Source organism: Apium graveolens, chromosome 9, assembly GCF_009905375.1.
Source record: "Apium graveolens cultivar Ventura chromosome 9, ASM990537v1, whole genome shotgun sequence".
NCBI lineage: Eukaryota > Viridiplantae > Streptophyta > Magnoliopsida > Apiales > Apiaceae > Apium > Apium graveolens.
The window spans coordinates 166486027-166501177 of record NC_133655.1 but is presented as its reverse complement, the minus strand read 5'-3'; the positions used below and the strand labels follow the sequence as shown (position 1 = coordinate 166501177).

Genomic DNA, 15151 nt, shown 5'->3' with positions numbered 1-15151 from the left:
AAGAATTCTCAAAATCTTCTCCTCATCGCTACCTGAAAGGTTAAATGAAATAATAACAGGCAAAGTAGATGCATCACCTAAAAATGCATACCTCAAATATTCAGGTAAAGGTTTAAGCTCAAGAGCAGGAGCTTATTCAATAGATGGCTTGAGGTGCTTCAGAGAACTTTTCAGCTCCTCCAATCCAAGAGATTCAAAAGGCATATCAATCTTTCACTTCCAGGGAGAAGCATCCAAATATTGCAAGTGCTCATCACCTTCATCATCTTCACTATTCGAATTCCCTAACAAGGCTTTATCTAAGGCATCGGAGCTTAGCAATCGATCGAGTTCGGAATTAACCACAGAATTGACCATCTCCACCTTAAAGCACTCCTTATTTTTCGTAGGGAATTTCACGACATTGAATACGTTAAAAGTTACATCCTGATCCATCACTCGCATGGTAAGCTCACATTTCTGCACATCTATCAAGGTTCGGCCAGTAGCCAAGAAAGGTCTTCCCAAGATTATGGGAATTTTTTTATCCTCCTCGAAATCAAGAATTAAAAAATCAGTATGGAAGATGAGTTTATCCACCTTGACCAAGACATCCTCCACAATACCTCGCGGATATGTAATAGAACGATCGTCCAACTGCAAAGTCATGTATGTAGGCTTTGGATCAGGCAAGTCCAACTTTTTGAAGATTGACAATGGCATCAGATTGATGCTAGCTCCTAAGTCACATAGACACTTATCAAATGACACCTTTCCGATGGTGCAAGGAATAGTGAAGCTATTAGGATCTTTAAGCTTCGGAGGCCATTTCTGTTGCAGCACCGCACTGCATTCCTCCGTGAGAGCAACGGTCTCTAAGTCATCAAGCTTCACCTTCCTAGAGAGAATAACTTTCATGAACTTCGCGTAACTAGGCATTTGTTTAAGAGCTTCAGCAAAAGGTATGTTGACGTGAAGTTTCTTGCACACCTCCAGAAACTTCACAAACTGCTTATCCGGCTTTTTCTTCTGCGGCCTCTTAGGAAAATGAAGTGGATGATAGATCTATTTCTCCCCTGTATTACCCTCAGGAGGAGTGTGCTCAACAGTAGTCTTCCTTGGTTCCACTTCTGCTTCTTTCTGCATAACTTCTTCTTCAGCCTCCACTTTAGAAACTAGAGCTTTAGCTTTTTCAGGATTCACAACCTTACCAGACCTCAATGTAATTGTCTTAACATGCTCCTTAGCTTCCTTCTTTCCTGGAACTTCAGTATCGCTTGGAAGCGTGCCAGGTTGACGATTCAGTAATGCATTAGCAATTTGCCCAATCTGATTCTCCAAGGTTTTTATAGAAACAGCTTGGCTCTTGCACATGAGCCTCAACTCCTCCAATTCAGATTTTTCATTAGCTTGAGGTAACTGCTGAAGTTGAAGTTGTTGCCTTGGTGCATATTGCTGTTGTTGAAAATAGGAGGGTTATATTGCTTGCTGTATATGGCTGATAAGGCTGTTGCACCATGTTCTGATTGTTGCTCCAGCTGAAGTTAGGATGATTATGGTTATTCAGATGATAAGTGGCTGGAGCTTGTTGCTGCGATCTCTGAAAGTTGCTCACAAATTGAGCAGATTCACTAAAAATAGCACACTGCTCAGTTTCATATGCTCCCGTACAAAGCTCACAAACACTAGTGATTTGATTAACTCCATAATTAGCCAAAGAGTTCACTTTCATCGTCAAAGCTTGAAGTTGAGCAGCTATAGCCGTAGCTTGATCCACTTCCAGAATTCCTGCTACCTTGCCTTGCAACATTCTTTGTGTAGGATTCTGGTATTCATTAGCTGCCATTAGTTCAATCAACTCATAAGCTTCATTGTAGCTTTTAGCCCATAAGGCTCCACTAGATGCTGCATCGAGCATAGGTCTAGATTGTGCACCTAAACCATTATAGAAACAGTTGATAATCATCCAATCAGGCATGCCATGGTGTGGGCACTACCTTAGCATCTCCTTATCTCAATCCCAAGCCTCACACAAGGATTCACCAGTTTGCTAAGCAAACTGAGTAAGAGCATTCCTGATTGCAGCAGTCTTCACCATAAGAAAGAACTTAGTGAGAAACTTTTGAGAAAGATCCTCCCATTTAGTGATAGACCTTGGTGGTAGAGAATGTAACCAGCACTTTGCTTTATCCCTCAAAGAGAATGGGAATAGTCACAGCTTGATAACATCTTCAGACACATCGTTGAACTTGAAAGTGTCACAGATTTCGATGAAATCCCTGATGTACATGTTAGGGTCTTCAGTAGGAGAACCCCTAAACTGAACTGAGTTCTGTATCATCTGAATCGTGCTCGACTTGATTCCAAAAGTGTTTATCCGCGATGGCTGGCCTGATGATGCTTGATTGAATATCATTGATCTTAGTCTTAGAATAGTCCATCAAACCCTTAGTATTATCTGCTTGATCTTCCATCTCTAATAAAGGTGGTTCTTCGATTTTCTCTTCTTCTACTACTTTCTCTTCATCCTCAAAATCTTCCCTTAGCTCCACTACAACTTTTTCCTCGTCTTTATCCAGAATTCTCCTTCGAGCTCGCGAACACGTATGCATACACGATCGCTAGAGTACCTGAAATACGACAAGAAAAAGAGTAGGTAAGTAACAATGTCTGAGTCAATGAACTTTAGGAATCATTGATGACAAATACATAAACTAAAAGTTAACACTGCAGTCCCCGGCAGTGGCGCCAAAAACTTGTTAGGGCTAAACACACGCTAATATTCACGCAAGTATACGCGATTGCAAGTAATATATAATTATTTCTAGTTCGTTCCTACAGAGACTGGTTTGGTTAACTATGTGATTTATGCACTTATGCACCGATGATATGGTTATGCTAAGACAATAACAATTTGGGGTTTTGATTATACTACGAATTAAACAAACAATAATAACTAAGAGAATAAAGAGAGTTGGATATTATATGAGACAAACATGGATTCTAACTTTATTAAATACTTCATTCAATAGCCTTATTGATCTTAAACTTAGCATGCAATGGTGATGATGCTAATCAGATACCACGAAACTGCTAAACGCCAACTTTCGTTGCACGAATAACATACTACTAGACATCCACAAAAGAGATAGAAGCTGAATAGACACTAATTATATTAAGACCCTATATGTCTACAGAATTTGACAACATAATGGCTTAATGCACAAGTTATCTATCATGATTACACAGGGCAAGTAAGATGGTTAAAATTACCTACGAATCATGCATAACAATAACACATGAACCTATGATAGCATGGCAAGTTCTAAATCCTTAAATTCACCATCACTTGATTAAAGATTAACACGCTATCTTATAAGTTCACGACGCTCATAAGACAAATAAGCATAACTAATACTAGGTTATCATACAATCACCACCCACTAAGGCATCGAAACAAATTAACTAAAGAAATCCATAAGTAAATCCACTAGAACCCCACGATAATGATTAGCCCGTAATCGGACTCATCATTAACGTGGGTTCTGATGATAGTATGGTATAATAAACACAGTCTTTATACTGAATAAATAATAAACCAAGTACGAAACAAGAGTATAGGTTCACGAATAAGAAAACTAGCATCGAAGTTACAACTTAGAACAAAGAATCACAAGTAAAAATAAGATCTTCTTCGCCTTCGTTGAATCGTGCTAAAACGGTCTTCTTACTCCTTCTCCTTGTGCTCTGGTATGTCTCTCTACAGAAAATGTCCTTTATTTAAGTATATATAGCATCCCATGCAAAGTAGAAATCCTCCAATTTGATATCAAGTAGAATCAGGATTCTGAGATCCCGACCCGGCGCGGCCGCACACTTTATCAGCGCGGGGGCGCTAGCTCTCTGTTGCTTGGGCGCGGGCGCGCACTATGACAGCGCGGGCCCGCCGTGCTCCTGGAGAAAATTCATCTTTTCTTCAATTCCTGCTGCAATAAGTTGGATTCCCGAGCTTTATTCCTTGGACACCATCCTAACACCATGTTAGCACCAAACAATGCTAATTCACCTGATTTCTGGAATAATGCCTGAAATGAAAAAACACTAGAAAATGCATTAAAACACCAACAACTTGAGTACAAATGCATCAATTGAAAGCTTAATAGAGCATTATAAAGTGTCATAAATGCCACTCAACACTTACACTGAAAGAGATTCTGAATCTTGGATGATGATGTGTCTCCAAGGAGGAGGTGTGCTGGTTAAGAAACAATGTCTGATGTTAACCAATGCCCCAGAACCACACGAGGGACGAATACCCAAGAAGTACAGGAGAGGATCAGGGCTCATGAAGCTGAGATCCAAACGCTGAAGCGCGACCTAGAGGTGCACCTATGACCACCACTACCTCTAAGGAGGAGAAAGCCTCCTCCAATCATAGACCTGGATGGTACAATACCAAGATGGGCTATTGTCCCAAGGGCTGATCCAAGTGATCTACTGCCTCTAGGAGATCCTAATGATCCAACTCCACCATTTACTGAAGAGATAATGAATGCCCACATCTCAAGGAAGTTTAAGATGCCCACCATCAAAGCTTATGATAGCACCAGAGATCCTCCTAATCATGTAAGAACATTCTCTATTACACTGCTGCTACAGCCCGTGAACGACGCTATTAAGTGTCGGGCCTTTCCTCAAACCCTGTCGGGAATGGCTCAAAGATGGTACAGCCGTTTGCCTCCAAATTCAATTGGATCCTTTAGAGACTTGAGTCAAGCTTTCATTAAGCAATTCATCTGTAGAAGAGTGTGTGAGAAGAGTTCAGCATCCCTCATGAGCATTGTGCAGGGAGCAAAGGAGTCCTTGAGAGACTATCTGAACCGTTTCACTAAAGAAGCTTTGAAGGTCCCAGACCTTGATGACAAGGTAGCCAATATAGGGCCGGGAAGTATATCAACGTGGAGGAAAGCATGGGGAAGACGGTAGTAAATAACGAGCCCGCTAGTGGCAAGAAGTGAAAGACTGATCTAGAATATAATGCTAAGGAAAAGTATCCTAGAACTGAGCAAAACACTGATTCAACCCCGAAGAATGGAGGACCTGGATAAAAGTTCACCGAATATGCTAAACTGAACGCTCCTAAAAGTCAGATCTTAATGGAAATTGAAAGAGATAGGGAAGTTCTTTGGCCTAAGCCCCTGAAGGCTGATCCTGCTAAGCTAGATAAGAGCAAATATTGTAGATATCACAAGGACGCTGGTCATGACACCGATGTGTGTAGGCAACTGAAAGATGAAATAGAATTCCTCATATGAAAAGGAAGGTTGAGCAAGTATACTGGATATGGAGGAGACAAAAGTAATAATGGAAAAAGGAACTTTGATGATCATAAAAGGGATCAGGATGATCAGGGGAGATATCCCCAACCCAGAGGACCGGTGATAAACGCAATCTTTGGAAGACCAAGACCCCGAGGGCCAGTGATAAATACAATCTTTGGAGGACCAACTACTGTTGGTTCGTCTAAAAACTCAAGGAAAGCTTATACTAGAGAAGTTATGCATATTGTCGGAGAAGCTCGGAAGAGAGCTAGGACAGGAGTAACAATGACGTTTGATGATTCTGATTTAGATGTGTCAAATTTCCTCATGAAGATCCTCTGGTCATAACACCAATAATAGGGAACAACCCGGTGAAGAGAGTCCTCGTAGACAATAGAGCTTCAATGAACATCTTACTCCATGATACCTTTATAATGATGGGTTACAAGATTCTCAATTAACCCAAACTGATATACCAAAATATGGTTTTGCTGGAGTCGAGTTCCCCGTGGAAGGATTAATTAAGTTGCCCCTGACTATAGGTCAGGAACCAAGACAAACAACACAGATGTTGGACTTTGTAGTGGTAAAGGCTGGATCAACTTATAATGCAATCATGGGAAGAACGAAAATACATGCTTTTAAGGTAGTCCTTTCTTCTTTCCATTCAGTGATGAAGTTTCCCACCCGGAACGGGATTGAAGAAGAGAGAGGAGATCAAAAGATGGCAAGGAGTTGTTATTTAACCTCTCTTAGGGCTGATAGAGTTGGGGGCAGGTTCTGCCTATTGAAGATCTGGATGTCCGCGAGAATAAGAAAAAAGAGGGAAGCTAGCAGAAAACTTGGTCCCGATTCCATTGGCTCCCGAGGATCCTGAGAAAGTAACTTTCATTGGAGCATCACTAGTGGAGCCCCTTAGAGGGAAATTGGTGAGGTTTTTAAAAGAGAATAGTGATGTATTTTCATGGTCAGCAGCTGATATGCCTGGAATAGACCCGGAACTGATCACTCACAAATTGAATATAGATCCAAATTGAAAGATGGTAAAGTAAAAGAAAAGGAGCTTTGCCCCTGAAAGGCAGGAGGCAATCAAGCAAGAAGTAGAAAAGCTCTTGGAGGCTGGTTTCATTGAAGAGATATAATTTTTGGAATGGTTAGCAAACCCTTTAATGGTAAAGAAGACTAATGGAAAATGGAGATAGTGCGTGGATTTCACTGATCTGAATGATGCATGTCCGAAGGATTATTTCCCGCTGCCAAGAAAAGATACATTGATAGATGCAACCGCTGGTCACGAGATGCTGAGTTTTATGGATGGATTCAGTGGATACAATCAGATTAAGATGCATAAGGATGACATCCTAAAGGTATCATTTATCACTGACTTTGGTGTTTTATGTTATCTTGTTATGGCATTTGGCCTTAAGAATGCATGAGCTACCTATCAAAGGTTGGTAAATAAGATTTTCAAGGATCTTATTGGAAAAACTATGGAAGTTTATGTCGAAGACATGTTAGTCAAAAGTCTGGTGAAGAATGATCACATAACCCATTTGAGGGAAACTTTTGAGGTGCTGTGATATCATAAAATGATGCTAAATCCTGCAAAGTGCGCTTTCGGAGTGGGATCTGGAAAGTTTTTGGGATTGATGGTCTCCAAGAGAGAAATCGAGGCCAATCCCGATAAAATAAAAGTTATCCTGGATATGGAACCACCACGTTCCATAAAGGACATTCAAAAACTCACTGGAAGAGTTGCGGTTCTAGAACGATTCATCTCCAAATACAGAGACAAGTGTTTGCCTTTCTTCAAATCCTCGAAGAAAGTAAAAGATTTCATATGGACTGAGGAAAGTCAGGAGGCGTTTGAAGGATTGAAGAAGTATATGGTTCAATCGCCATTGTTGACTAAACCAGCTCTGAATGAAGTTTTGTACTTATATTTGGCCGTTTCAGAAAATGCCTTGAGCGCTGTATTGGTTAAAGAGGAACTTAAAGTCCAGAAACCCATATATTATGTTAGTAAGATTCTGCACGAAGCTGAGTTGAATTATTCGACTATTGAAAAGTTTGCTTTAGCCCTAGTGATGACTTCAAGGAAATTGCGTCTTTACTTCCAAGCTCATAAAATTGAAGTGCTAACAAATCAGCCCATGAGAAACATCATTCACGGTCCCAAAGCTAGTGGGAGAATGATTAAATGGGCAATAGAATTGGGAGAATTCTACATCAAGTACAAGCCGCGGATGGCAATAAAAGCCCAGGCGTTGACTGACTTCGTGGTGGAGTGTACCATACCCAACCAAGAAGTCAGGGGGCAGGAAGATATTATATCTCAAGACACGGAAGGTAATAAAAGAGACAAAGAAGAGGGACATTGAGGGTCAAGAACTTGAAAGTCTGTGGAGATTCAAAGCTTGTCATATCCCAGGTCAAGGGAGAGTTTGAGGCAAGAGATGAAATAATGGCCAGGTATGTCCGCCTAGTAAGGGTTGTGATGACTCAGTTCGATGAATGCCATGTTGAGCACATTCCAAGAGAGGAAAATGCTAAGAAAGATGCATTATCTAAGTTCGCTTTAGCAGAGATAGAGAAAAGTTCAGAAAGTGTGTACTTCCGTGTTTTGAAAACGCGAAGCATTGATTTTAAGCTTGTAGCCCTTATAGGGCTGGGGACATCAAGGATGGATCCCATTAAGGCCCATATTCAAACTGGTTGGCTGCCAAATGATGTGACTGAAGCACGAAAATTGGTTGTGCGAGCACTGAGATATTCCTTGATTGATGGGATTTTATATAAAAGATCTTATGTGGTTCCTTACTTAAGATGTCTCAGACCTGATAAGGCGCGTTTGGCTCTTGAAGAAGTACATGAAGGTATTTGTGGGCAAAACTTGGGGCGCAGAGCAGTGGCACATAAGATAACTCGTTTAGGCTCTTATTGGCCAGAAATGATGGTCGATGCCAAAGACTATGTAAAGAAGGGCGATTATTGTCAAAAACATGCACCAGTTGTTCGACAGCCTCTTGAGATGCTAACTTCCATCAATTCTCCCATCCCTTTTACTATGTGGGGAATGGATATACTTGTGCCTTTTTCCATGGCCATTGTATAAATAAAGTTCATGATCATAGCTATAGATTATTTTACTAAGTGGATTGAAGTTAAACCTGTAATAACCCCAATTTTTGGAATTTTTGAAACCCTTATGAATAGTGATTTTGCTGATTATGCTGAATAAGAAAACTTTCCATGCCACACTATGTAGGGGTTCTTTTATTGTTATTCCGAGATCTTATTAGTACTCTATAAGGTATATAAGTGTATGTAAAGATCGTCAGAATCCAAATTCGAATACTTTGATTTTTCCTGAAAATCCACCAGATACCGAAAGAATTAAGTATAAAGTAACAGGATAAAAAGGATTTAAATTCAAGGATTATAAGAGAGGATCATAAAAGGAATATAATGTATTGAGAAAGGTTAAGAAAACCCAAGTAATAAGATCCCGGGTATGATCCCTCAAACGATAAACGAGAACGAAAGTTAAGCGAACCGTATAACAGATCAGCGGTCATTAGCCAAGTAATTAGGAGTTAATCAAAGAGGTTAATGATGATGATGTCATCATACCAACAAGAAGAGGACAAATGTGGGAGGATGACATGGGAAGATGACATAAGCATGACCAAAAGAGAAGTGTGCTTTTGGTTGATTCTAAGCCACACAAAATTTACCATGGTTAAAAGGTTAATTATCAAACAAAACAACATCAACCAAGCCAAAACAAAATCATAACACAAAAATAGAAGTTGACATTTCTTTTTCAAGAACAAAAGCTCTCGGCTCCTTTCTTAAGAAATGGGAAGTCCAAGCTCCTCCACTTGCTAATTTACAAGGTAATTATCCTAGCTTCTCCTAGTTAAGTTACATACTTCCTAGGAATCTTAGCTTCAAAATCCTTTCCTAGCATTTCCTATAAATCATTCAAGAAGATGGTGAATAGTACTTTCTTGAAATTAATTTTTGTGTTCTTGATTTCTTTGAAAGATCAAGCTTGTAGGAGGTTAGATCAAGGCTTCTTAAGGCTTCCTAGCTACTCTAATCAATCCAAGGAAGGTATAACCCCTCCAAACCCTAACTTTACTTTGAGCATTAGGTTTGGTTTTGTTTGATATAGTTCATGAGAGGCATGGTTGTTTGTGTATTTAGAGATTGGTTGGTTTTGTGATGTGTTTGGAGTTGTAAATCTTGTTGATTAGTTAAAGAATTTAAGTAAAGCTTTTAGTTCATGTTGGGAAGTAGTATAAAATTGGAAATATTGAGTTGTTGGGGCTGTTGTAGCATTGTATGTTTGGAGTTTGGTTGTATGGTTCAATTGTGGTTGATTGGTGGTTGATTTGGAGTAGGATAAAAATTGGTAATCGCGTAAACATAGCCATCGTAATGTCTGATTTACTTTAGACTGTTTTGTTCTTAACATCAGGACCCGAGAACTCACTGTTAGGTTTTGACCATTACCATGATTAGATAGTTCATGTTACGAGCTTCATTTTGATATGTGGTTCGTTTGAATCCGATGTGCGGTTTAGGAGAAACGACCGTTTTAAGTAACGGCGTTTCGCGAACGAACCATTACCCCTCGCCTTACTTTGATACATTGGTTAAAGACCTTAAATGACTAATTGGAGTATGAAACATTTATGTAAAGTGGATTAGGCAGTTGGTAAGGTACTCGCGAAGGAATCGCCTTAAAACTCTTAATGGATAATTTATTAAAAATGGTGGAGCCGAGGGTACTCGAGCGACTTAAGAGAATCGTTGAGCGCAAAGCGAGCGTTAGAGTCTAATTGGTTAAAGTATAGATTCATAAGCGACTTTGGTTTAATTCCAACTTATATGTTGTTTACAGGTTACCAGACTCGTCCCAAGCCATTTATCACCCCCAGTCGCTCAGGCAAGTTTTCTATCCGTTATACTGTTGTTGTGATGTATATATGTATATGCATTATCTTGTGATAAGTGTATGATTATTATTAGCAAAGTCTTGCGATATATTGGAGCATGTGATATGATATTTATATACATGCCTGTTTTGTAATCTTGATATCTAATTGTTGATTCAAAAGCTTATAAGTTGCATAATACCTATACTAGAGATAAGCAGTAGTTGCGTATACCCTTAGTATAAGGGACCCAAAGGTGAATATTTTCTAAAACCGGGAGTCGATGTTCCCGAGTATATTATATATATTTATATATATATATATATATATAGATAGATATAGTTTTCAAAACTATGAATCGAATAAGGTTTATTCGATAACTTTATTTTTATTAATGAATATTATTTTGAATATTCATTCAAGGGCTTATGACTCCGTGTATTCATATTAATGAATATTATGTTGAATATTCATTCGAGGACAAATGACTCCATTTATTTTATTTAATGAATATTATTTTTTTGAATAATCATTCGAGGACTTATGACTCTGCTTATTTATTAAATAATATTCTTTATTTTATTAAAGAATAATGTATCGATAATCAAACTTACTTTTGATTATTCAAATAAAGATAGTACTTTCGTATAAGTATATCTTTGGTTATTTAATAATCATTTCAAGTATAAGTTTTAAAACTTCTACTTCGATTATATTTAAAAAGATCACCCTTATGGGAATATTATTTAAATAATAATATTCAGATATTTTCTAATATATCGGGACTGATTTATTTTATTAAATCAACATTACTCCAAACATTCTTATAAATGTTTTCGAGTCTTCAAAATGATTTTAAAAGTTAGGGCGGATCCCAAAACTCATTTTTATATTTAAGATCCTCCTTTCGAAGGGGATTTAAATACTCGCTCAAAACCTGAGGGATCCGGCTCTGGGATGTATTTTATATTCGCAACAAAGTTGCTATTTTGATGAAAGAGTTTTTGATTTCTTACCCAACACTCGGGAAGTAAAATTCTTGGAACAAGTTAATCCATTAACAGGCATCGCCTGGGAAATGTCGGTGAGTTTTCCTTTCCAACTAGATACGACTTCTTGGTGGAGCCGTATTAACAAGTTTCTACTTGGGGAAAGGAGGGACGAGCTTTACGTTTCAGAGTCATGGATTTTATCTGAACTAGGAGTGGCGTAAGTGGTCGAGTGGCGCCGGCCCAGCCTTATTATATTGGCCCAAATGGCCTGGAAGTTCCGCTAAGACGGTCCATTCCTTAGGAGTCCAGTGTTTGGTTGACAAGTAAATCCGGCAGGTTCTCCTCTACATGTAGAAAATAGTGGGGTTGCACTACTGCGACTGATCATCGTAAGTGGTCTTCCTGGCGTGGCAAACTCCTGTAATGAGTCCATCATCCAGTTGGATATTTCTACAACACTACCCGGAGCATTTCGGTCGAAAGGCTACGAATGGGTGGTTTCCGAAGCATTGACGGGGTTAAGCAATTATAATGGTGTTTCCATCAAATGAAGTATCTCGTAACTTCATTTCATTCAATAATATTTCAAAGATTGGATCTATCCAAGTCTTATCTTGTAGTCTCATCTATGTGATGAACTTTCGAAACTGTTTATACCTTGAACGGTGGCGGTTCAAGTAGTATTCGGAAAAGATATAAGTATATTGGAGTATCTTGTAACTTCATCTTTTCAACTTATATCCAGTTAATGATTATCTTATGCATGACAAAGATTTTCAGAAAAACGTTGAGACAAGGTTAGATATATGAGATCACCTTGCAACGATATATTTATATAGTTATAAACTGGAACTCTGTGTATATTATACATGTCAGAGGATTTCAAAGATTGTGAAAAGTATATGTGTATATATATATATATACTGAATATTTGGCGACTTGGTCGCGTTAAGATATCAACTTGGTTCATTTCTTCTTGACCAAGACTTTCATGAATACTATGAGAATGCCCATATATTGTTAATTATTATACATACTATTTCGTTGGGCTTGTTGCTCACCCTTGCTTTCTTCTTTCATCACACAACGACAGATAGAAAAGATGAACAGGACAAAGCTTCCAATTCGCAAGCGGTCAGGAAACGTTCCGCGGTTTTCTGGAAGCGTTGATGCCGCCGTAGCTGAGGTAGGAACTACCAATAGGCTAGGCTTTTAACTATTGATGAACCAGACTTATGTATATTATGAATTGTAATAATGGCAAATAATATGTAAATTATTCAGAAACCCTTTTTAGGTGTAACGGTTTATAATTGTGGAATAAAATGACTTATGTTAATTTTTGTATTCATCTCTGAGACTATAAATTATGGTGTGTGTGTGTGTGTGTGTATATTGTGGGGTCACAGTACTCAGTATTTGGTTGACTGTTAAGATTAAATATTGATAAGGGAAATGGAACTCGTGAAAACCCGAATCCCCGATCCCGGATTTGGGGGTGTTACAGAAATGGTATCAGAGCCAAGCGTTATAAACCTCAGAGATGATGTGGCGTTATGATAATAAGTTCACTAAGATAATAAGAACTCTTGCCAAGTTCATAGTCGGGCTACCTAATGTAGTACTGACAGTTAAAACCCTTATGGGAACCCTTATAAATATCGTGGTAGTAACATAGTTCATTATCATATAGGGCAGCGGGGCACCGAACCCTGAGGTTCAGGAGCATCAGCATGAGGATGTTTTATTACATGTTGGAGATCAAATTGTGAATCTGATAGAGTAACCTAACGAGGGACCAGATGAGATTCATATTGAGAATGTTGCAGTTGAGGATGTTATCCCAGAAGGGATTGTTGCTGAGGAGGATCTCGTTGAGGATCCTGACGGGAATGAAGAGAGGACCGCTGAGGAATTGATGACCGTAGTCAGGGCGACTACCAAAGTAAGAATGGCCGCGAGGGTGGCACTAGAGGATGAAGAGTTACCAAGGGCACAAAGGTTAATGAGGGCAGAAGGAGTGGGGCCTTCCACGACACCAATTATACCAGTATCAGACCCTCTTCCATAGGTTCCTGTAGACATCCATGAGGTTCCACCAATTCCTGTTCCCTCCCCTGTACAGAGCCCAGCACCTACTGAGGAAATGCCACCTTTATCTCCTGCACTATTGTCACCTGATACCGTGCTTGGTTATCCATTTGGATCCCCTGGGTCTGCACCACCTGCACCCCATGGACTGCTAGATGCTACCACTCAGGCTTCTCTTATCGCCAATTATCATATGACTTTGGGTGGCCTGTCTGAGGCCCGTAATGTTAGAAGTGATCTGTTGGACCGACTTACTGCACCAAAAATTGAGGGCGGGGTACTTCCGGCAGGATTAGCTCATAGCATGGACATGATTGAGGCTACCACCCGAATCACAGCTAGAGGCCATCTTGAGGGTCAGGTTGATCCAGCTCTACTTGCGACTATCTTAGACCTCATCACCTCTGTGATGGAGCAGGTTAGGGATGCCGTGCGTGCCCGCATTTCTTGATCCATGGTAGTGTGCAGAGCCAGAGCGATCAGACAAGGGTTTCATGTAGCACCGCTTTTGGAGGATTAGCCTAAGTTGAATGATTAATTTTGATGACTAGATGATTATCTATGGTAGTACTTTTGGGATAGAAGCGATCAGATCAATTGATGTAATTGCCTTTAATGTGTTTAGTTGTTGTTCCCTTGAACAAATGGTTAAGTATATATTCGTTAATTTCAGTTCAGATCAGTTTGTTTGTGATAAGTTCATATTGTTAATTGCATTATTAACACTTAAGAGAGTGCCATAAAGTTTATAGAACTTGAGAATTCATAATTTGCAATCATGCAAGGATTGAACGAGGGAAAGACTTAAGCAAAGTAAGTAAGACAAATATCCAGAGATTCTCAAAAATTTTCTAAGCATTATGCCTCCACGAGGAATAAGATTAGGGGCAAACCTTGAATGTGATAATCAGGGAGGTCGCAATTAAGATATAAGGAACCCAGAATATAATGAAGTGGAAAATGAGGATTTTAAATTAAAAGATGACCCCAATTATGGGGAGTAGGAAGAAATATTTAGACGAAGAAATAGAAGTCAAGCAAGATAGGAAGAACCAGGATGGTACTCCTATTGGGAAAACCATGGACCTGCCTAAAATAAAACTTATACTTTTACCCTAACCACCACCTCGAGGAAACAATGTGGTGTTAAATTCTTTCAGGACCTTTAAGTCGCTAAGCTCTCAGAGTTCCAAGGAAATAGCTGACCCAGCCGAGGCAAGAGCCTGGCTAAAGGAAATACGGGAATCATTTGAGATTCTAAATGATTGACGAATCACAAAAGACTGTTTTTGTCACTTACCCTCCTAAGAGAGAGACCACCCACTGGTGAAAGACCAAGAAAGGCACGGAGCAAGAGGTTATGATAAACTGATTAAAGTTCAGTCAAAACTTTTTCGAGAAAGTAAATCCCAAGGTTATGGAGATAGTGTAAAAGCTTTAAGAGCCAGAACAAAGGCGGACGAATATGATGAATTATGAATCTAAGATTGTAAAAGTTGTCAAGATTCATCTGGAGGACAAGAATCCCAGAACGACGTGATGTTTGAAGTCAATGATTAGTGGGTACGTGAAATGATTGTAATAGAAAGGAAAATAAAAAGAAACTGAAGTGGAAAGAAGCATAAAGGCAATAGAGTTTGAGGAATGATAAGGGAGTCGGGTATGAGGAATCCCTAAAGACTCGTAGTAATAGAAAGAGAAAAGTATATGATCGTCAGGATGAGGATGATTCCCCATGAGTTAAATTTGATGGTTGAAGGCATAAGAGATATATATGTTGTACCCCCTTCAAGTTGGAAGGATTCGGGGAAACCTTGAGATA

The 15151-nt window shown here is 39.2% G+C and overlaps 1 non-coding gene across 1 annotated transcript; it reads left to right on the top strand.

Moving 5' to 3' along the window:
- Positions 1–1955: 1955 nt before the first annotated feature.
- Positions 1956–2062, top strand: LOC141688423 (small nucleolar RNA R71). Its single transcript, XR_012561866.1, has one exon. It is a non-coding gene; the product is annotated as a small nucleolar RNA R71 (small nucleolar RNA).
- Positions 2063–15151: the final 13089 nt, after the last annotated feature.